Genomic DNA, 24,353 nt, shown 5'->3' with positions numbered 1-24,353 from the left:
CTCCCTCCTCCACCTGCCCATCCTCCTCCCTATCACCCTCCTCCACCTGCCCCTCCACCTCCCCATCTCCCTCCTCCACCTGCCCATCCTCCTCCCTATCACCCTCCTCCACCTGCCCCTCCTCCTCCCCATCTCCCTCCTCCACCTCCCCATCTCCCTCCTCCACCTGCCCATCCTCCTCCCTATCACCCGCCTCCACCTGCCCATCCTCCTCCCCATCTCCCTCCTCCACCTCCCTATCACCCTCCTCCCCATCTCCCTCCTCCACCTCCCTATCGTCCTCCTCCCCATCTCCCTCCTCCACCTTCCCCTCCTCCACCTTCCCCTCCTCCACCTGTCCCTCCTCCACCTCCCTATCACCCTCCTCCACCTGCCCCTCCTCCACCTGCCCCTCCTCCACCTGCCCCTCCCCCTCCTCCCCCCTCGGGTTTGGTGCCCATCTCTACGAGCCACCATGGGCCATTCTGTGTAAATGTTTATTATGCTGTGGGAATTTACCGCGTGTAATGAATCACTCCAGTCATTCTCGTTACATTTTTAATTTACAATTATCGACAAAGCCAGATGAAGGCCCAAAGCTCAGATCGTAGGACATCACCGAGGTTGGAAAAAGTAAGGACAGAAGTTTGAGGTAAATCGATGTGCTTAGGCGACGCCAAGCTTGGGTTTTAAACCTGCCGTGTTCTTTCTTTCTGGTTCTTTTGTGATGTGGGCGTCGCTGGCGAGGCCGGCATTTATCGCCCGTTCCCTAGTTGCCCCTTGAGAAGGTGGTGGTGAGCCGCCTTCTTGAACCGCTGCAGTCCGTGTGGTGACGGTTCTCCCACAGTGCTGTTAGGAAGGGAGTTCCAGGATTTCGACCCAGCGACGATGAAGGAACGGCCGATATATTTCCAAGTCGGGATGGTGTGTGACTTGGAGGGGAACGTGCAGGTGGTGTTGTTCCCATGTACCTGCTGCTCTTGTCCTTCTAGGTGGTAGAGGTCGCGGGTTTGGGAGGTGCTGTCGAAGAAGCCTTGGAGGTGACTGCGTTCACGTGACACGTTCCCTCTCGGTGGTGAGGAGGTACACAGGAACATGAAGAAAAGGAGACCTTCGAGCCTGCCCCGCCATTCAATCAGATCGTGGTCGATCTGTACCTTAACCCCATTTACCCACCATTGCTCCATATCCCTCGACACCCAACAAAAATCTACCGATCTCAGTCCTGAAAGCTTCAACTGACCCCCAGCCTCCACAGCCTTTTTGGGCGGAAGAGAGTTCCAGATTTCCACTCCCCATTATGTGAAACAGTGCTTCCCGATTTCACTCCTGAACGGCCTGGCTCTAATTTCAAGATTGTGCCTCCTTGTTCTCGATTCCTCCGCCAGAGGAAAAGGTACTTCTGAAGTAAGCTGGGTGAGCTGCTGCAGTGCATCCTGTAGATCGTACACACTGCAGCCACAGAGTACCAGTGACGGAGGGGGTGGACTTCGAGCTCGGGACATCGGGGGCTCGATCACACAGGCTGCTTAGTCCTGAACAGTACTGAGCTTTCCAGGTGATGGCGGACAAGAGGACTGAGGGTGGGCAATTGTTGGTTGCGGGGGGGGGGTCAAAGCAGGAGTCTGGATTTTGAAAGGAGTGAGGATGCAAGGAGGAGTGTGTAGGACGTGGGATTTGGAGCTGAGGAAGAGCGAGAGAGGAAGATGAAGAGCAGCATTGAACGTAGAGGGATCGATCGGATCAGAGGTGCGATGGAGAGAGGAGTTTATCTCAGTAATGCAACAGGAGTATGGCACGGTGAGGGAATGAGGGTCTGTGATTCCCTCGCACGGTGAGGGGACGAGGGTCCGCGATTCCCTCGCAGCGTGAGGGGAACGAGGGTCCACGATTCCCTCGCAGGGTGAGGGGACGAGGGTCAGCGATTCCCTCGCAGGGTGAGGGGAACGAGGGTCCGCGATTCCCTCGCAGGGTGAGGGGAACGAGGGTCCGCGATTCCCTCGCGCGGTGAGGGGAACGAGGGTCCGCGATTCCCTCGCAGGGTGAGGGGAACGAGGGTCCGCAATTCCCTCGCACGGTGAGGGGAACGAGGGTCCGCGATTCCCTCGCACGGTGAGGGGACGAGGGTCCGCGATTCCCTCGCAGCGTGAGGGGAACGAGGGTCCACGATTCCCTCGCAGGGTGAGGGGACGAGGGTCCGCGATTCCCTCGTGCGGTGAGGGGAACGAGGGTCCGCGATTCCCTCGCAGGGTGAGGGGAACGAGGGTCCGCGATTCCCTCGCAGGGTGAGGGGGACGAGGGTCCGCGATTCCCTCGCAGGGTGAGGGGGACGAGGGTCCGCGATTCCCTCGCAGGGTGAGGGGGACGAGGGTCCGCGATTCCCTCGCGCGGTGCGGGGACGAGGGTCCGCGATTCCCTCGCAGGGTGAGGGGACGAGGGTCCGCGATTCCCTCGTGCGGTACGGGGGATACGTTTCATTGTTTTGGTCAGATACATCGAGGGGGAAACTATCTCCACCGGTCGGTGAGTCGGTAACGAGAGGCAAACAATCATCACCAAAAGAAGGGAGGGAGAGTTTAGGAAAAAAAACTTTTACGCAGAGAGTTGTGAAGAGATGAAATAACCAGCCAGAAACGGTAGTGTGTGCAGAATCCAGAACAGATTTTAAATGGGAAGGGCAGATGTTTTTGAAAAAGAATAAAATGAAAAGGGAACGGAGGGGTAGGACTCCGGAGAGAGCTCGTTCAGAGAGGCAGCACAGGCAAGTTGGGCTGAAGAGCCAAAGATGATTCTTTGATTTAATGGTCCAGAGAAAGGAAACTCCCGATTAACTATCTGTATATAGCTGTTAATGTTGCAATGTTTTCTATTGTGTGAGTTCTGGGCTGGCAGACTTGTGCTAAATGTGCCACGATATATTGCAAACGAGATGGTGTCCGAGGGCTGCATCCATGTAAAGATTGAAAAAGCACTGAGGGCAATCTTCTCTCTGAATTGAAGTAAATGGTATCAGAGCCCAGTGTCGCCATCAAACACTCCCAGGGCAGGTACAGGGTGAGATACAGAGTAAAGCTCCCTCTACACTGTCCCGTCAAACACTCCCAGGGCAGGTACAGGGTGAGATACAGAGTAAAGCTCCCTCTACACTGTCCCATCAAACACTCCCAGGGCAGGTACAGCACGGGTTAGATACAGAGTAAAGCTCCCTCTACACTGTCCCATCAAACATTCCCGGGGCAGGTACAGCATGGGTTAGATACAGAGTAAAGATCCCTCTATACTGTCCCATCAAACACTCCCGGGGCAGGTACAGCACGGGTTAGATACAGAGTAAAGCTCCCTCTACACTGTCCCATCAAACACTCACAGGGCAGGTACAGGGTTAGATACAGAGTAAAGCTCCCTCTACACTGTCCCGTCAAACACTCCCAGGGCAGGTACAGGGTTAGATACAGAGTAAAGCTCCCTCTACACTGTCCCATCAAACACTCCCAGGGCAGGTACAGCACGGGTTAGATACAGAGTAAAGCTCCCTCTACACTGTCCCATCAAACATTCCCGGGGCAGGTACAGCATGGGTTAGATACAGAGTAAAGATCCCTCTATACTGTCCCATCAAACACTCCCGGGGCAGGTACAGCACGGGTTAGATACAGAGTAAAGCTCCCTCTACACTGTCCCATCAAACACTCACAGGGCAGGTACAGGGTTAGATACAGAGTAAAGCTCCCTCTACACTGTCCCGTCAAACACTCCCGGGGCAGGTACAGGGTTAGATACAGAGTAAAGCTCCCTCTACACTGTCCCATCAGACACTCCCAGGGCAGGTACAGGGTTAGATACAGAGTAAAGCTCCCTCTACACTGTCCCATCAAACACTCCCAGGGCAGGTACAGGGTTAGACACAGAGTAAAGCTCCCTCTACACTGTCCCGTCAAACACTCCCAGGGCAGGTACAGGGTTAGATACAGAGTAAAGCTCCCTCTACACTGTCCCATCAAACACTCCCAGGGCAGGTACAGGGTTAGACACAGAGTAAAGCTCCCTCTACACTGTCCCATCAAACACTCCCGGGGCAGGTACAGGGTTAGATACAGAGTAAAGCTCCCTCTTCACTGTCCCGTCAAACACTCCCAGGGCAGGTACAGGGTTAGATACAGAGTAAAGCTCCCTCTACACTATCCCGTCAAACACTCCCAGGGCAGGTACAGCAAGCGTTAGATACAGAGTAAAGCTCCCCCTACACTGGCAAAGGATCGCCCAATCTTAGGCCACCTTCTCTTTCTTCTTCCTCAATGCTCTGAAAAGTTTCCTGAGGCCCAGCAGCATGAGAACCACCAGGATGAACCAGACCAGGGCCAGGAAGGCCACGATGTCCAGCCCATAATAGGCAGACCACGACAGAGCAAAGGAGGCGGGCCGCAGGTGAACAGCCCCCTTGTGCCTCGCCACAAACTCGATCCAGAAAATGGCCCGCTCCAACGGCGACTCGGGCTGGTCCCGGTGCAGGGCCGACAGCCTCTCCATGTTGCGGCGGTAGGAAGGCTGGCTCAGGAGCTCCGTCAGGGCGGAGACCAGGTTCCCGGACTCCATGGCCGTCACGTCCAGCACCACGGCCGCCCCGCGGGCCTGCAGCCGCACCAGGTTGTCGAACTGGTCAAAGACCAGTGGTATCCCAACCACCGGCACCCCGTGGTAGATGGCCTCGTACAGCCCGTTGGTGCCGCCGTGGGACACAAAGGCCACCGTCTTGGGGTGCCCCAGGATGTCGTTCTGGGGGATCCATTTGGCAATGAGGGTGTTGTTCCCCAGATTGCGTGGGAGTTCACCCACATGTTTCCAGATGACTTTCTGAGGGAGCTGGGCTAAGGCGTCAGCGATCTCGATGGTCAGTTTCGGGGGCAGGGAGGTCACCAGGGTGCCCATGGACATGACGACCACTCCGTGCTCCCCCGAGCTCTGCATGAATTCCTCCAGGTCCCGGCTCAGGGGCTCGGGGGGCTTGCAATGAAACCCCCCGATGTAGACCATGTTGGGCATGGTGGGCCGGGGGAAGTCCAGCACAAAGTCCACCCTCATGAGCCAGAGGTCGACCAACTGGGTTAGCGTGGCGATATCGGCCTCGGGGCCGATGTATCGCTGACACAGCTCGTCGTAGCCCGGGTAGATCATGGCCGTGCCCAGCGTGACCACGCTGAAGTAGTGGGCGGCATTGGAGAGCCGCTGGAAGAAACTCATCTTCTCAGTGTACCTGGAGCCCACCACGGGGACGTAGGAGATGGGCGAGGGGGCCATGAGGGTGTGGCCGTCCCCGTTGCTCAGCCACCTGCCGTTGTACACCAGCGGCACCTTGAGGTGATGGGCCAACATCACCCCCGTGGGGTAGATGGGGTCGGTCAGCACCAGCTCGAACTGGGCCTTCTTCAGCCAGCCCATCAGCTCCTGGTCCTCGAAGATGAGGGAGATGAAACCCCTCAGCTGGCGGTGGGTCTCCAGCAGCATATTGCGGATCTCCTGGGAGTTGCGCACAAACGCCAGGAAGGTGTAGCCACCACTTAAGATCTCCAGCGACCTGGTCACGAATCTGGTCATCATCTCCTGGTCCTCCACGATGCCCAGCTTGCTCTCCATCTGGATCGTGATGGAGTGGTAGAGCTCAGGCTCCTCCTTGATGCACCAGCTGCTGGAGGTGCGGATCACGTTGATGGTATGCCCACGGGCCTTCAACTCCACTATCAGCACCTTCATGTTGATCCAGTGGCTGGCTTCGACCGGCACCACCAGGATGTTGGCACAGCGGGCACCCGGCCAAAGCGCTGCCAGGACAGCGACAAACTTCAGCCACGCCCCCCAGGCCTCCGGTCTTGGGCTCGCCATTCTCAGTTGCTTCGACACCTGCAGGCGATTTAAACAAAAGAGTCACGAACGTCCGGCCAAACACTTCACACCGGCCGAGTTTGGAGCAGCCTCGTTCCCGGCCGGTATGCACCAACCTAATGGCACTCCAGGAGACTTTTATGTGGGGGGTGCAAAACAATCCATACTTTGGTTGAAACTGATGAGCGTTATCGGGACAGTGTAGAGGGAGCTTTACTCTGTATCTAACCCTGTACCTGCCCTGGGAGTGATTGATGGGACAGTGTAGAGGGAGCTTTACTCTGTATCTAACCCTGTACCTGCCCTGGGAGTGTTTGATGGGACAGTGTAGAGGGAGCTTTACTCTGTATCTAACCCTGTACCTGCCCCTGGGAGTGTTTGATGGGACAGTGTAGAGGGAGCTTTACTCTGTATCTAACCCTGTACCTACCCCTGGGAGTGTTTGATGGGACAGTGTAGAGGGAGCTTTACTCTGTATCTAACCCTGTACCTGCCCCTGGGAGTGTTTGATGGGACAGTGTAGAGGGAGCTTTACTCTGTATCTAACCCTGTACCTGCCCTGGGAGTGTTTGATGGGACAGTGTAGAGGGAGCTTTACTCTGTATCTAACCCGTGCTGTAGCTGCCCTGGGAGTGTTTGATGGGACAGTGCAGAGGGAGCTTTACTCTGTATCTAACCTATGCTGCACCTGCCCTCGGAGTGTTTGATGGGACAGGGAAGAGGGAGCTTTACTCTGCATCTAACCCATGATATAGCTGCCCTGAGAGTGTTTGATGGGACAATGCAGAGGGTGCTTTACTCTGTATCTAACGCGTGCTGTAGCTGCCCTGGGGGGGTTTGACAGGACAGTGCAGAGGGAGCTTCACTCTGTATCTAATCCGTGCTGTACCTGCCCTGGAAGTGTTTGATGGGACAGTGTAGAGGGAGCTTTACTGTTTATCTAACCCGTGCTGTACCTGCCCTGGGAGTGTTTGACGGGACAGTGTAGAGGGAGCTTTACTCTGTATCTAACCCATGCTGTACCTGCCCTGGGAGTGTTTGATGGGACAGTGTAGAGGGAGCTTTACTCGGTATCTAACCCGTGATGCAGCTGCCCTGGGAGTGTTTGATGGGGACAGTGCAGAGGGAGCTTTACTCTGTATCTAACCCGTGCTGTACCTGCCCTGGGAGTGTTTGATGGGACAGTGTAGAGGGAGCTTTACTCTGTATCTAACCCGTGATGTCGCTGCCCTGGGAGTGTTTGATGGGACAGTGTAGAGGCAGCTTTACTCTGTATCTAACCCGTGCTGTAACTGCCCGGGGAGTGTTTGATGGGGACACTGCAGAGGGAGCTTTACTCTGTATCTAATCCATGCTGTAGCTGCCCTGGGAGTGTTTGATGGGACAGTGCAGAGGGAGCTTTACTCTGTATCTAACCCGTGCTGTACCTGCCCTGGGAGTGTTTGATGGGACAGTGTAGAGGGAGCTTTACTCTGTATCTAACCCGTGATGTCGCTGCCCTGGGAGTGTTTGATGGGACAGTGTAGAGGCAGCTTTACTCTGTATCTAACCCGTGCTGTAACTGCCCGGGGAGTGTTTGATGGGGACAGTGCAGAGGGAGCTTTACTCTGTATCTAATCCATGCTGTAGCTGCCCTGGGAGTGTTTGATGGGACAGTGTAGAGGGAGCTTTACTCTGCATCTAACACATGCTGTACCTCCCCTGGGGGTGTTTGATAGGACAGTGTAGAGGGAGCTTTACTCTGTATCTAATCAGTGCTGTAGCTGCCCTGTGAGTGTTTGATGGGATAGTGTGGAGGGAGCTTTACTCTGTATCTAACCCATGCTGCAGCTGTGTTTGATGGGGACAGTGTAGAGGGAGCTTTACTCTGTATCTAACACATGCTGTACCTCCCCTGGGAGTGTTTGATGGGGACAGTGTAGAGGGAGCTTTACTCTGTATCTAACCCTGTACCTGCTCGTGGGAGTGTTTGATGGGGCAGTGCAGAGGGAGCTTTACTCTGTATCTAACCCATGCTGTACCTGCCCTGGGAGTGTTTGATGGGACAGTGTAAAGGGAGCTTTACTGTGTATCTAACCCATGCTGTCCCTGCCCTGTGAGTGTTTGATGGGGACAGTGTAGGGGGAGCTTTACTCGGTATCTAACCCGTACTGTACCTGCCCTGTGAGTGTTTGATGGGACAGTGTAGAGGTAGCCTTACTCTGTATCTAACCCGTGCTGTCGCTGCCCTGGGAGTCTTTGATGGGGACAGCGCAGAGGGAGCTTTACTCTGTATCTAACCCTGTATCTGCCCTGGGAGTGTTTGATGGGACAGTGTAGAGGGAGCTTTACTCTGTATCGAACCCGTGATGTGGCTGCCCTGGGAGTGTTTGATGGGACAGGAAAGAGGGAGATTTACTATGTATCTAACCTGTGGTACAGCTGCCCTGAGATTGTTTGATGGGACAATGCAGAGTTACCATTACTCTGTATCTAACCCGTGCTGTACTTGCCCTGGGAGTGTTTGATAGGACAGTGTAGAGGTAGCTTCACTCTGTATCTAATCAGTGCTGTTGCTGCCCTGGGAGTGTTTGATGGGATAATGTGGTGGGGGCTTTACTCTGTATCTAACATGTGCTGTACCTGCCTGGGAGTGTTTGATGGGGACAGAGGTAGTTTTACTCGGTATCTAACCCATGCTGTACCTGCTCGTGGGAGTGTTTGATGGGGACAGTGTAGAGGGAGCTTCACTCGGTATCTAACCCGTACTGTACCTGCCCTGAGATTGTTTGATAGGACAGTGTAGATGGAGCTTTACTCTGTATCTAATCCATGCTGTAGCTGCCCTGGGAGTGTTTGATGGGACAGTGAAGAGGGAGCTTTACTCTGTATCTAATCCCGTGCTGTACCTGCCCTGGGAGTGTTTGATGGGGACAGAGGTAGTTTTACTCGGTATCTAACCCATGCTGTACCTGCTCGTGGGAGTGTTTGATGGGACAGTGAAGAGGGAGCTTTACTCTGTATCTAATCCCGTGCTGTACCTGCCCTGGGAGTGTTTGATGGGGACAGAGGTAGTTTTACTCGGTATCTAACCCATGCTGTACCTGCTCATGGGAGTGTTTGATGGGACAGTGTAAAGGGAGCTTTCCTCTGTATCTAACCCTGTACCTGCCCTGGGAGTGTTTGATGGGACAGTGTAAAGGGAGCTTTACTCTGTATCTAACCCATGCTGTACCCCCAAACACCCATGCTGTACCCCTATCAAACACCCCCACCCTGTGGGTGTTTGATCGGACAGTGTAGAGGTAGCTTCACTCTGTATCTAATCAGTGCTGTTGCTGCCCTGGGAGTGTTTGATGGGACAGGAAAGAGGGAGATTTACTCTGTATCTAACCCGTGCTGTACCTGCCCTGGGAGTGTTTGATGGGATAGTGTGGAGTGAGCTTTACTCTGTGTATCTAACCAGTGCAGTCGCTGCCCTGGGAGTCTTTGATTGGACAGTGCAGAGGGAGCTTTACTCTGGATCCAACCCGTGCAGTCCCTGCCCTGGGAATATTTGATGGGACAGTGGAAAGGGATCTATATTCTGGATCTAATCCGTGCTGTAGCCGCCCAGGGAATGTTTGATGGGACAGTGTCGCGGGAGCTTTACTCTGTATCGAACCCATGCTGTACCTTCCCTGGGAGTGTTTGATAGGATAGTGCAGAGGTAGCTTCACTCTGTATCTAATCAGTGCTGTTGCTGCCCTGGGAGTGTTTGATGGGATAATGTGGTGGGGGCTTCAATCTGTATCTAATCCCGTGCTGTACCTGCCCGGGGAGCGTTTGATGGGACAGTGCAGAGGGTCATTACTCTGTATCTAACCCGTGCTGCACCTGCCCTGGGAGTGTTTGATGGGACAGTGTAGAGGGAGCTTTACTCTGTATCTAACCGGTGCTGTACCTGCCCTGGGAGTGTTTGATGGGACAGTGTAGAGGCAGCTTTACTCTGTATCTAACCCTGTACCTGCCCTGGGAGTGTTTGATGGGGACAGTGTAGAGGGAGCTTTACTCTGTATCTAACCCTGTACCTGCCCTGGGAGTGTTTGATGGGGACAGTGTAGAGGGAGCTTTACTCTGTATCTAACCTGTGATGTCGCTGCCCTGGGAGTGTTTGATGGGACAGTGTAGAGACAGCTTTACTCTGTATCTAACCCGTGCTGTACCTGCCCGGGGAGTGTTTGATGGGGACAGTGCAGAGGGAGCTTTACTCTGTATCTAATCCATGCTGTAGCTGCCCTGGGAGTGTTTGATGGGACAGTGTAGAGGGAGCTTTACTCTCTGTCTAACACATGCTGTCCCTCCCCTGGGAGTGTTTGATGGGACAGTGTAGAGGGAGCTTTACTCTGTATCTAACCCTGTACCTGCCCTGGGAGCGTTTGATAGGACAGTGTAGAGGGAGCTTTACTCTGCATCGAACCCATGCTGTAGCTGCCCTGGGAATGTTTGATGGGGACAGTGTGGAGGGAGCTTTACTCTGTATCAAACCCGTGTTGTTGCTGCCCTGGGAATGTTTGATGGGACAGTGTCGAGGGAGCTTTACTCTGTATCCAATCCGTGCTGTACCTGCTCGTGGGAGTGTTTGATGGGGCAGTGCAGAGGGAGCTTTACTGTGTATCTAACCCATGCTGTCCCTGCCCTGTGAGTGTTTGATGGGGACAGTGTAGAGGGAGCTTTACTCAGTATCTAACCGTGTACCTGCCCTGTGAGTGTTTGATGGGACAGTGTAGAGGGAGCTTTACTCTGTATCTAAACCGTACTGTACCTGCCCTGTGAGTGTTTAATGGGACAGTGTAGAGGTAGCCTTACTCTGTATCTAACCCGTGCTGTACCTGCCCTGGGAGTGTTTGATGGGACAGTGTAGAGGGAGCTTTACTCTGTATCTAAACCGTACTGTACCTGCCCTGGGAGTGTTTGATGGGACAGTGTAGAGGGAGCCTTACTCTGTATCTAACCCGTGCTGTACCTGCCCTGGGAGTGTTTGATGGGACAGGAAAGAGGGAGATTTACTCTGTATCTAACCTGTGGTTCAGCTGCCCTGAGATTGTTTGATGGGACAATGCAGAGTTACCATTACTCTGTATCTAACCCGTGCTGTACCTGCCCTGGGAGTGTTTGCTGGCACAGTGTGGAGGGAGCTTTACTCTGTATCTAACCTGTGATGTCGCTGCCCTGGGAGTGTTTGATGGGACAGCGTAGTGGGGGCTTTACTCTGTATCTAACACATGCTGTACCTCCCCTGGGGGTGTTTGACGGGACAGTGTGGAGGGAGCCTTCCTCTGTATCTAACCCGTGCTGCACCTGCCCTGGGAGTGTTTGCTGAGACAGTGTGGAGGGAGCTTTACTCTGTATCTAATCAGTGCTGTTGCTGCCCTGGGAGTGTTTGATGGGATAATGTGGTGGGGGCTTTACTCTGTATCTCACACGTGCTGTTCCTCCCTGGGAGTGTTTGATGGGGGACAGAGGTAGTTTTACTCGGTATCTAACCCATGCTGTACCTGCTCGTGGGAGTGTTTGATGGGGACAGTGTAGAGGGAGCTTGACTCGGTATCTAACCCGTGCTGTACCTGCCCTGAGATTGTTTGATAGGACAGTGTAGATGGAGCTTTACTCTGTATCTAATCCATGCTGTAGCTGCCCTGGGAGTGTTTGACGGGACAGTGTAGAGGGAGCTTTCCTCTGTGTCTAACCCTGTACCAGCCCCTGGGAGTGTTTGATGGGACAGTGTAGCGGGAGCTTTACTCTGTATCTAACCCTGTACCTGCCCTGGGAGTGTTTGACGGGACAGTGTAGAGGGAGCTTTACTCTGTATCTAACCCTGCAACTGCCCCTGGGAGTGTTTGATGGGACAGTGTGGAGGGAGCTTTCCTCTGTGTATCTAACCCGTGCTGTACCTGCCCTGGGAATATTTGATGGGACAGTGGAGAGGGATCTTTATTCTGGATCAAATCCGTGCTGCAGCTGCCCAGGGAATGTTTGATTGGACAGTGTAGCGGGAGCTTTACTCTGTATCTGACCCATGCTGTACCTTCCCTGGGGGTGTTTGATAGGAGAGTGCAGAGGTAGCTTCACTCTGTATCTAATCAGTGCTGTTGCTGCCCTGGGAGTGTTTGATGGGACAGTGTAGAGGGAGCTTTACTCTGTATCTAACCCTGTACCTGCCCTGAGAGTGTTGGATGGGACAGCATAGTGGGAGCATTACTCTGTATCTAACCTGTGCTGTACCTGCCCTGGGAGTGTTTGATGGGATAGTGCGGAGGGAGCTTTAATTTGCATCTAACCCGTGATGTGGCTGCCCTGGGTGTGTTTGATGGGACAGTGTAGAGGGAGATTTACTCTGTATCTAACCTGTGATACAGCTGCCCTGAGAGTGTTTGATGGGACAATGCAGAGTGAGCATTACTCTGTATCTAATCCATGCTGTCGCTGCCCTGGGAGTGTTTGATGGGACAGTGTGGAGGGAGCTTTACTTTGCATCTAACACATGCTGTACCTCCCCTGGGGGTGTTTGATAGGACAGTGTAGAGGGAGCTTTACACTCTATCTAATCAGTGCTGTAGCTGCCCTGTGAGTGTTTGATGGGATAGTGTGGAGGGAGCTTTACTCTGTATCTAACCCGTGATATCTGCCCTGGGCGTGTTTGATAGGTCAGTGCAGAGGTAGCTTCACTCTGTATCTAATCAGTGCTGTACCTCCCCTGGGGGTGTTTGATAGGACAGTGCAGAGGGAGCTTTGCACTCTGTCTAATCAGTGCTGTTGCTGCCCTGTGAGTGTTTGATGGGATTGTGTGGAGGGAGCTTTACTCTGTATCTAACCGGTGCTGTAGCTGCCCTGGGAGTGTTTGATGGGACAGTGTAGAGGGAGCTTTACTCTGTATCTACCCCATGCTGTACCTCCCCTGGGGGTGTTTGATAGGACAGTGTAGAGGGAGCTTTACTCTGTATCCGACCCATGCTGTAGCTGCCCTAGGAGTGTTTGATAGGACAGTGTAGAGGGAGCTTTTCTCTGCATCTAACCCATGCTGAACCTCCCCTGGGAGTGTTTGACGGGACAGTGTAGAGGGAGCTTTACTCTGTATCTAACCCGTGCTGTCCCTGCCCTGGGAGTGTTTGATGGGACAATGTAGAGGGAGCTTTACTCTGTATCTAACCCATGCTGTACCTGCCCTGGGAGTGTTTGATAGGACAGTGTAGAGGGAGCTTTACTCTGTATCTAACCCGTGCTGCAGCTGCGCTGAGGGTGTTTGATGGGACAGTGTAGAGGGAGCCTTACTCTGTATCTAACCCGTGCTGTACCTGCCCTGGGAGTGTTTGATGGGACAGTGTAGAGGGAGCTTTACTCTGTATCTCACACATGCTGTACCTCCCCTGGGAGTGTTTGATGGGACAGTACAGAGGGAGCTGTACTCTTGGTCTAATCCGTTCTGTAGCTGCCCTGGGAGTGTTTGATGGGACATTGTGGAGGGAGCTTTACTCTGTATCTACCCCATGCTGTATCTCCCCTTTGAGTGTTTGATGGGACAGCGCTGTGGGAGCTTTCCTCTGCATCTAACCCATGCTGAACCTCCCCTGGGAGTGTTTGATGGGACAGTGTGGAGGGAGCTTTACTCTGTATCTAACCCGTGCTGTACCTGCCCTGGGAGTGTTTGATGGGACAATGTAGAGGGAGCTTTACTCTGTATCTAACCCGTGCTGTGGCTGCCCTGGGAGTGTTTGATGGGACAGTGTAGAGGGAGCTTTACTCTGTATCTAACCCTGTAGCTGCCCTGGGAGTGTTTGACGGGACAGTGTAGAGGGAGCTTTACTCTGTATCTAACCCGTGCTGCACCTGCCCTGGGAGTGTTTGATGGGACAGTGTAGAGGGAGCTTTACTCTGTATCTAACCCTGTACCTGCCCTGAGAGTGTTGGATGGGACAGCATAGTGGGAGCATTACTCTGTATCTAACCCATGCTGGACCTCCTCTGGGTGTGTTTGATGGGACAGTGTTGAGAGAGCTTTACTCCGTATCTAACCAATGCTGTACCTGCCCTGGGAGTGTTTGATGGGACAGGAAAGAGGGAGATTTACTCTGTATCTAACCTGTGATACAGCTGCCCTGAGAGTGTTTGATGGGACAATGCAGAGTGAGCAATACTCTGTATCTAATCCATGCTGTCGCTGCCCTGGGAGTGTTTGATGGGACAGTTTTGAAGGAGCTTTACTCTGCATCTAACACATGCTGTACCTCCCCTGGGGGTGTTTGATAGGACAGTGTAGAGGGAGCTTTACACTCTATCTAATCAGTGCTGTAGCTGCCCTGTGAGTGTTTGATGGGATAGTGTGGAGGGAGCTTTACTCTGTATCTAACCCGTGATAGCTGCCCTGGGCGTGTTTGATAGGACAGTGCAGAGGTAGCTTCACTCTGTATCTAATCAGTGCTGCACCTGCCCTGGGGGTGTTTGATAGGACAGTGTAGAGGGAGCTTTACTCTCTATCTAACCCTGTACCTGCCCTGGGAGTGTTTGATGGGACAGTGTAGAGGGAGCTTTACTCTGTATCTCACCCCATACCTGCCCTGGGAGTGTTTGAAGGGACAGTGTAGAGGGAGCTTTACTCTGTATCTAACCCTGTACTTGCCCTGGGAGTGTTTGACGGGACAGTGTAGAGGGAGCTTTACTCTGGATCTAACCCTGTACCTGCCCCTGGGAGTGTTTAACGGGACAGTGTAGAGGGAGCTTTACTCTGGATCTAACCCTGTACCTCCCCTTGGGGTGTTTGATAGGACAGTGTAGAGGTAGCTTTACTCTGTATGTAATCAGTGCTGTACCTGCCCCGGGAATGTTTGATGGGATAGTGTGGAGGGAGCTTTACTCTGTGTATCTTACCAGTGCAGTTGCTGCCCTGGGAGTCTTTGATGGGACAGTGCAGAGGGAGCTTTACTCTGTATCTAACCCTGTACTTGCCCTGGGAGTGTTTGACGGGACAGTGTAGAGGGAGCTTTACTCTGGATCTAACCCTGTACCTGCCCCTGGGAGTGTTTAACGGGACAGTGTAGAGGGAGCTTTACTCTGGATCTAACCCTGTACCTGCCCCTGGGAGTGTTTGATGGGACAGTGTAGAGGGAGCTTTACTCTGTATCTAACCCTGTACCTGCCCTGGGAGTGTTTGACGGGACAGTGTAGAGGGAGCTTTACTCTGTATCTAACCCTGTACCTGCCCTGGGAGTGTTTGATGGGACAGTGTCGAGGGAGCTTTACTCTGTATCTAACCCTGTACCTGCCCTGGGAGTGTTTGATGCGACAGTGTAGAGGGAGCTTTACTCTGTATCTAACCCTGTACCTGCCCTGGGAGTGTTTGATGGGACAGTGTGGAGGGAGCTTTACTCTGTATATAACCCGTGCTGCAGCTGCCCTGAGAGTGTTTGATGGGACAGCGTGGAGGGAGCTTTACTCTGTATCTCACACATGCTGTACCTCCCCTGGGCGTGTTTGATAGGACAGTGCAGAGGTAGCTTTACTCTGTATCTAATCAGTGCTGTAGCTGCCCTGAGAGTGTTTGATGGGACAGTGTAGAGGGAGCTTTACTCTGTATCGAACCCATGTTGTACCTGCCCGGGGAAAGTTTGACGGGACAGTACAGAGGGAGCTGTACTCTTGGTCTAATCCGTTCTGTAGCTGCCCTGGGAGTGTTTGATGGGACATTGTGGAGGGAGCTTTACTCTGCATCTACCCCATGCTGTATCTCCCCTTTGAGTGTTTGATGGGACAGCGCCGTGGGAGCTTTCCTCTGCATCTAACCCATGCTGAACCTCCCCTGGGGGTGTTTGATAGGACAGTGTGGAGGGAGCTTTACTCTGTATCCAACCCATGCTGTACCTGCCCTGGGAGTGTTTGATAGGACAGTGTGGAGGGAGCTTTACTCTGTATCTCACCCGTGCTGTACCTGCCCTGGGAGTGTTTGATGGGACAGTGTAGAGGGAGCTTTACTCTGTATCTAATCCGTGCTGGAGCTGCCCTGGGAGTGTTTGACGGGACAGTGTCGAGGGAGCTTTACTCTGTATCCAACCCATGCTGTACCTGCCCTGGGAGTGTTTGATAGGACAGTGTGGAGGGAGCTTTACTCGGTATCTAACCCATGCTGTACCTCCTCTGGGGGTGTTTGAGAGGACAGTGTAGAGGGAGCCTTACTCTGTATCTAACCCGTGCTGTACCTGCCCTGGGAGTGTTTGATGGGATAGTGTGGAGGGAGCTTTAATTTGCATCTAACCCGTGATGTGGCTGCCCTGGGGGTGTTTGATGGGACAGTGTAGAGAGAGCTTTACTCTGTATCTAACCAATGCTGTACCTGCCCTGGCAGTGTTTGATGGGACAGGAAAGAGGGAGATTTGCTCTGTATCTAACCTGTGATACAGCTGCCCTGAGAGTGTTTGATGGGACAATGCAGAGTGAGCTTTACTCTGTATCTGACCTGTGATGTCACTGTCCTGGGAGTGTTTGATGGGACAGTGTAGAGGGAGCTTTACTCTGTATCTGACCTGTGATGTCACTGTCCTGGGAGTGTTTGATGGGGACAGTGTAGAGGGAGCTTTACTCTGTATCTAACCCGTGCTGTACCTGCCCTGGGAGTGTTTGATGGGGACAGTGTAGAGGGAGCTTTACTCTGTATCTAACCCGTGATGGAGCTGCCCTGGGAGTGTTTGATCGGACAGTGTAGAGGGAGCTTTACTCTGTATCTAACCAGTGATGCAGCTGCCCTGGGAGTGTTGATGGGGACAGTGTGGAGGGTGCTTTACTCTGTATCTAACCCGTGCTGTACCTGCCCTGGGAGTGTTTGATGGGGACAGCATAGTGGGAGCTTTACTCTGTATCTAACCCAGTAGCTGCCCTGGGAGTGTTTGATGGGGACAGTGTAGAGGGAGCTTTACTCTGTATCTAACCCGTGATGGAGCTGCCCTGGGAGTGTTTGATGGGACAGTGTACAGGGAACTTTACTCTGTATCTAACCCTGTACCTGCCCTGGGAGTGTTTGATGGGACAGTGTGGAGGGAGCTTTACTCTGTATCTAACCCTGTACCTGCCCTGGGAGTGTTTGATCGGACAGTGTAGAGGGAGCTTTACTCTGTATCTAACCAGTGATGCAGCTGCCCTGGGAGTGTTTGATGGGGACAGTGTAGAGGGTGCTTTACTCTGTATCTAACCCGTGCTGTACCTTCCCTGGGAGTGTTTGATGGGGACAGCATAGTGGGAGCTTTACTCTGTATCTAACCCAGTAGCTGCCCTGGGAGTGTTTGATGGGGACAGTGTAGAGGGAGCTTTACTCTGTATCTAACCCGTGATGGAGCTGCCCTGGGAGTGTTTGATGGGACAGTGTTGAGGGAGCTTTACTCTGTATCTAACCCTGTACCTGCCCTGGGAGTGTTTGATGGGACAGTGTAGAGGGAGCTTTCCTCTGTATCTAACCCTGTACCTGCCCTGGGAGTGTTTGATGGGACAGTGTACAGGGAGCTTTACTCTGTATCTAACCCTGTACCTGCTCGTGGGAGTGTTTGATGGGGCAGTGCAGAGGGAGCTTTACTCTGTATCTAACCCATGCTGTACCTGCCCTGGGAATGTTTGCTGGGACAGTGTGGAGGGAGCTTTACTCTGTATCTGACCCATGCTGTACCTCCCCTTGGGGTGTTTGATGGGACAGTGTAGAGGTAGCTTTACTCTGTATCTAACCCATGCTGTACCTGCCCTGGGAATGTTTGATGGGACAGGAAAGAGGGAGATTTACTCTGTATCTAACATGTGGGACAGCTGCCCTGAGATTGTTTGATGGGACAATGCAGAGTTACCATTACTCTGTATCTAACCCGTGCTGTACCTGCCCTGGGAGTGTTTGATAGGACAGTGTGGAGGGAGCTTTACTCTGTATCTGACCCATGCTGTACCTCCCCTGGGGGTGTTTGATAGGACAGTGGAGAGGGAGCTTTACTCTGTGTCTAACTCATGCTGTACCTGCTCGTGGGAGTGTTTGATGGGACAGTGTAGAGGGAGCTTTACTCGGTATTTAACCCGTGCTGTACCTGTCCTGAGATTGTTTGATGGGATAGTGTGGAGGGAGCTTTACTCTGTATCTAACCCGTGCTGTAACTGCCCTGGGAGTGTTTGATGGGACAGTGTAGAGGGAGCTTTACTCTGTATCTAATCCGTGCTGTACCTGCTCGTGGGAGTGTTTGATGGGTCAGTATAGAGGGAGCATTACTCTGTATTTAACCTGTGCTGTACCTGCCCTGGGAGTGTTTGCTGGGACAGTGTGGAGGGAGCTTTACTCTGTATCTGACCCATGCTGTACCTCCCCTTGGGGTGTTTGATAGGACAGTGTAGAGGTAGCTTTACTCTGTATCTAATCAGTGCTGTACCTGCCCCGGGAATGTTTGATGGGATAGTGTGGAGGGAGCTTTACTCTGTGTATCTTACCAGTGCAGTTGCTGCCCTGGGAGTCTTTGATGGGACAGTGCAGAGGGAGCTTTACTCTGTATCGAACCCATGCTGTACCTGCCCTGGGAGTGTTTGATGGGACAGTGTAGAGGGAGCTTTACTCTGGATCCAACCCGTGCTGTAGCTGCCCTGGGAATATTTGATGGGACAGTGTAGAGGGAGCCTTACTCTGTATCTGACCCATGCTGTACTTTCCCTGGGGGTGTTTGATAGGATAGTGCAGAGGTAGCTTCACTCGGTATCTAATCAATGCTGTTGCTGCCCTGGGAGTGTTTGATGGGATAATGTGGTGGGGGCTTTACTCTGTATCTAATCCCGTGCTGCACCAGCCCTGGGAGTGTTTGATTGGGACAGTGCAGAGGGAGCTTTACTCTGGATCCAACTCGTGCTGTCCCTGCCCTGAGAATATTTGATGGGACAGTGGAGAGGGATCTTTATTCTGGATCTAATCCGTGCTGTAGCTGCCCAGGGAATGTTTGATGGGACAGTGTAGCGGGAGCTTTACTCTGTATCCAACCCATGCTGTACCTCCTCTGGGGGTGTTTGAGACGACAGTGTGGAGGGAGCCTTACTCTGTATCTAATCAGTGCTGTACCTGCCCTGGGAGTGTTTGATGGGATAATGTGGTGGGAGCTGTACTCTGTATCCAACCCGTGCTGTAGCTGCCCTGGGAGTGTTTGGCAGGACAGTGTATAGGGAGCTTTCTCTGTATCTAACCCGTGCTGTACCTGCCCTGGGAGTGTTTCATTGGGACAGTGTCGAGGCAGCTTTACTCTGTATCTAACCCGTGATGTCGCTGCCCTGGGAGTGTTTGATGGGACAGTGTGGAGGGTGCTTTACTCTGTATCTAACCGGTGCTGTACCTGCCCTGGGAGTGTTTGATGTGGACAGTGTAGAGGCAGCTTTACACTGTATCTAATCCATGCTGCAGCTGCCCTGGGGGTGTTTGATAGGACAGTGTAGAGGGAGCTTTACTCTGCATCTAACACATGCTGTACCTCCCCTGGGGGTGTTTGATAGGACAGTGTGGAGGGAGCTTTACTCTGTATCTAACCCGTGCTGTAGCTGCCCTGTGAGTGTTTGATGGGACAGTGTAGCGGGAGCTTTACTCTCTGTCTAACACATGCTGTATAAAACACTGGTTAGGCCACAGCTGGAGTACTGTGTGCAGTTCTGGTCGCCACACTACAGGAAGGATGTGATCGCTTTGGAGAGGGTGCAGAGGAGATTCACCAGGATGTTACCAGGGCTGGAGCGCTTCAGCTATGAAGAGAGACTGGGAAGATTGGGTTTGTTTTCCTTGGAGCAGAGGAGGCTGAGGGGGGACATGATTGAGGTGTACAAAATTATGAGGGGCACAGATAGGATGGATACTAAGGAGCTTTTTCCCTTCGTTGAGGGTTCTATAACAAGGGGACATCGATTCAAGGTAAAAGGCGGGAGGTTTAGAGGGGATTTGAGAAAGAACTTTTTCACCCAGAGGGTGGTTGGAGTCTGGAACTCACTGCCTGAAAGGGTTGTGGAGGCAGGAACCCTCAACATTCAAGAAGCATTTGGATGAGCACTTGAAATGCCATAGCATACAAGGCTACGGACCAAATGCTGGAATATGGGATTAGAGTAGACAGGGCTGATGGCCGGCGCGGACACGATGGGCCGAAGGGCCTCTATCCGTGCTGTATGATTCTATGACTCTATGACTCTATGACCTCCCCTGGGGGTGTTTGATAGGACAGTGCAGAGGTAGCTTTGCACTCTGTCTAATCAGTGCTGTTGCTGCCCTGTGAGTGTTTGATGGGTTTGTGTGGAGGGAGCTTTACTCTGTATTTAACCGGTGCTGTAGCTGCCCTGGGAGTGTTTGATGGGACAGTGTAGAGGGAGCTTTACTCTGTATCGAACCCATGTTGTACCTGCCCTGGGAGTGTTTGATGGGTCAGTACAGAGGGAGCTTTACTCTTGGTCTAATCCATTCTATAGCTGCCCTGGGAGTGTTTGATGGGATATTGTGGAGGGAGCATTACTCTGTATCTACCCCATGCTGTACCTCCCCTGGGGGTGTTTGATAGGACAGTGTAGAGGGAGCTTTACTCTGTATCCAACCCATGCTGTAGCTGCCCTAGGAGTGTTTGATAGGACAGTGTAGAGGGAGCTTTACTCTGTATCTAACCCGTGCTGCAGCTGCCCTGGGGGTGTTTGATAGGACAGTGTAGAGGGAGCCTTACTCTGTATCTAACCCGTGCTGCAGCTGCCCTGGGGGTGTTTGATGGGATAATGTGGTGTGAGCTTTACTCTGTGTCTAACCGGTGCTGTAGCTGCCCTGGGAGTGTTTGATGGGACAGTGCAGAGGGAGCATTACTCTGTATCTAACCCATGCTGTAGCTGCCCTGGGAGTGTTTGATGGGGACAGTGTAGAGGGAGCTCAACTCTGTATCAAATCCGTGCTGTACCTGCTCGTGGAAGTGTTTGATGGGATAGTGCAGAGGGAGCTTTACTCTATATCGAACCCATGTTGTACCTGCTCTGGGAGTGTTTGATGGGACAGTACAGAGGGAGCTTTGCTCTTGGTCTAATCCGTTCTGTCGCTGCCCTGGGAGTGTTTGATGGGACATTGTGGAGGGAGCTTTACTCTGTATCTACCCCATGCTGTATCTCCCCTTTGAGTGTTTGATGGGACAGTGTAGAGGGAGATTTACTCTGCATCTAACCCTGTACCTGCCCTGGGAGTGTTTGATAGGACAGTGTGGAGGGAGCTTTACTCTGTATCCAACCCATGCTGTACCTGCCCTGGGAGTGTTTGATAGGACAGTGTGGAGGGAGCTTTACTCTGTATCCAACCCATGCTGTACCTGCCCTGGGAGTGTTTGATAGGACAGTGTGGAGGGAGCTTTACTCTGTATCTAACCCATGCTGTACCTGCCCTGGGAGTGTTTGATAGGACAGTGTGGAGGGAGCTTTACTCTGTATCTAACCCTGTACCTGCCCCGGGAGTGTTTGATGGGACAGTGTAGAGGGAGCTTTACTCTGTATCTCACCCATGCTGTACCTGCCCTGGGAGTGTTTGATAGGACAGATGTGGAGATGCCGGTGATGGACTGGGGTTGACAATTGTAAACAATTTTACAACACCAAGTTATAGTCCAGCAATTTTATTTTAACTTCACAAGCTTTCGGAGGCTTCCTCCTTCCTCAGGTAAATGCGTAGGCTTCGAGGAGCTCCTGAACATTTACCTGAGGAAGGAGGAAGCGTCCGAAAGCTTGTGAAGTTAAAATAAAATTGCTGGACTATAACTTGGTGTTGTAAAATTGTTTACAATTGATAGGACAGTGTGGAGGGAGCTTTACTCTGTATCTAACCCGTGCTGTACCTGCCCTGGGAGTGTTTGATGGGACAGCATAGTGGGACCTTCAGTCTGTATCGAATCCCGTGCTGTCGCTGCCCAGGGAATGTTTGATAGGACAGTGTGGAGGGAGCTTTACTCTGTATCTAACCCGTGCTGTGGCTGCCCTGGGAGTGTTTGATGGGACAGCATAGTGGGACCTTCAGTCTGTATCGAATCCCGTGCTGTAGCTGCCCAGGGAATGTTTGATAGGACAGTGTGGAGGGAGCTTTACTCTGTATCTAACCCGTGCTGTGGCTGCCCTGGGAGTGTTTGATGGGACAGCGTAGTTGGAGCTTTACTCCGTATCTAATCCGTGCTGGAGCTGCCCTGGGAGTGTTTGACGGGACGGTGTAGAGGGAGCTTTACTCTGTATCTCACCAGTGCTGTACCTGCCCTGGGAATGTTTGATTGGACAGTGCAGAGGGAGCTTTACTCTGTATCTAACCCGTGCTGTACCTGCCCTGGGAGTGTTTGATGGGACCGTGTAGAGGGAGCTTTACTCTCTGTCTCACCCGTGCTGTAGCTGCCCTGTGAGTGTTTGGTGGGACAGTGTAGAGGGACCTTTACTCTGTATCTAATCCCGTGCTGTACCTGCCCAGGGAATGTTTGATGGGACAGTGTAGCGGGAGCTTTACTCTGTATCGAACCCATGCTGTACCTCCTCTGGGGGTGTTTGAGAGGACAGTGTAGAGGGAGCCTTACTCTGTATCTGACCCATGCTGTACTTTCCCTGGGAGTGTTTGATGGGACAGTGTAGAGAGAGCTTTACTCTGTATCTAACCCTGTACCTGCCCTGGGAGTGTTTGATGGGACAGTGTTGAGGGAGTTTTACTCTGTATCTAACCCTGTACCTGCCCTGGGAGTGTTTGATGGGACAGTGTAGAGAGAGCTTTACTCTGTATCTAACCCTGTACCTGCCCTGGGAGTGTTTGATGGGACAGTGTTGAGGGAGTTTTACTCTGTATCTAACCCTGTACCTGCCCTGGGAGTGTTTGATGGGACAGTGTAGAGAGAGCTTTACTCTGTATCTAACCTGTGATATAGCTGCCCTGTGAGTGTTTGGTGGGACAGAGTAGAGGGACCTTTACTCTGTATCTAATCCCGTGCTGTACCTGCCTGGGGAGTGTTTGATGGGGACAGTGTAGAGGGAGCTTTACTCTCTATCTAACCCATGCTGTAGCTGCCCTTGGAGTGTTTGATGGGACAGCGTAGTGGGAGCTTTACTCTGCATCTAACCTGTGCTTTCGCTGCCGTGGGAGTGTTTGATGGGGTATCGTAGTGGGGCATTTACTCTGTATCTAACCCGTGCTGTACCTTCCCTGGGCGTGTTTGATGGGACAGTGGAGAGGGAGCTTTACTCTCTATCCAACCCGTGCTGAAGTTGCCCTGGGAATGTTTGATGGGACAGTGTAGAGGGAGCTTTACTCTGTATCGATCCCATGCTGTACCTCCTCTGGGGGTGTTTGATAGGACAGTGTTGAGGGAGCCTTACTCAGTATCTCACCCCTGCTGTAGCTGCCCTGGGAGTGTTTGATAGGACAGCATAGTGGGACCTTTATTCTGTATCTAATCCCATGTTGTACCTGACGTGGGAGTGTTTGATGGGACAGTGCAGAGGGAGCTTTCCTCTGTATCGAACCCATGCTGTTGCTGCCCTTCGGCCCAACATGTCCATGTCTCCCAGTTTATACCACTAAGCTGGTCCCAATTGCCTACACTTGGCCCATATCCCTCTATACCCATCTTACCCATGTAACTGTCCAAATGCTTTTTAAAATACAAAATTGTACCCGCCTCTACTACTGCCTCTGGCAGCTCGTTCCAGACACTCACCACCCTTTGAGTGAAAAAATTGCCCCTCTGGACTCTTTTGTATCTCTCCCCTCTCACCTTAAATCTATGCCCCCTCGCTATAGACTCCCCTACCTTTGGGAAAAGATTTTGACTGTCTCCCTTATCAGTGCCCCTCATTATTTTATGGACTTCTATAAGATCACCCCTTAACCTCCTACTCTCCAGGGAAAAAAGTCTCAGTCTATCCAACCTCTCCCTATAAGTCAAACCATCAAGTCCCGGTAGCATCCTAGTAAATCTTTTCTGCACTCTTTCTAGTTTAATAATATCCTTTCTATCATAGGGTGACCAGAACTGTACACAGTATTCCAAGTGTGGCCTTACTAATGTCTTGTACAACTTCAACAAGACATCCCAACTCCTGTATTCAATGTTCTGACCAATGAAACCAAGCATGCTGAATGCCTTCTTCACCACCCTGTCCACCTGTGACTCCACTTTCAAGGACTATGAACCTGTACTCCTAGATCTCTTTGTTCTATAACTCTCCCCAACGCCCTACCATTAACGGAGTAGGTCCTGGCCCGATTCGATCTACCAAAATGCATCACCTCACATTTATCTAAATTAAACTCCATCTGCCATTCATCGGCCCACTGGCCCAATTTATCAAGATCCCGTTGCAATCCTAGATAACCTTCTTCACTGTCCACAATGCCACCAATCTTGGTGTCATCTGCAAACTTACTAACCATGCCTCCTAAATTCTCATCCAAATCATTGATATAAATAACAAATAACAGCGGACCCAGCACCGATCCCTGAGACACACCGCTGGTCACA

At 52.3% G+C, this 24,353-nt stretch overlaps 1 pseudogene; it reads right to left on the bottom strand.

Moving 5' to 3' along the window:
* Positions 1–523: 523 nt before the first annotated feature.
* LOC137306818 (UDP-glucuronosyltransferase 2C1 pseudogene) overlaps positions 524–24,353 on the bottom strand; it is a 39,136-nt pseudogene continuing 15,306 nt past the window's right edge.

Source organism: Heptranchias perlo, chromosome 45 (assembly GCF_035084215.1).
Source record: "Heptranchias perlo isolate sHepPer1 chromosome 45, sHepPer1.hap1, whole genome shotgun sequence".
NCBI lineage: Eukaryota > Metazoa > Chordata > Chondrichthyes > Hexanchiformes > Hexanchidae > Heptranchias > Heptranchias perlo.
Note: the sequence above shows the minus strand (reverse complement) of the source record. Positions and strands in the feature narration are given on the sequence as shown.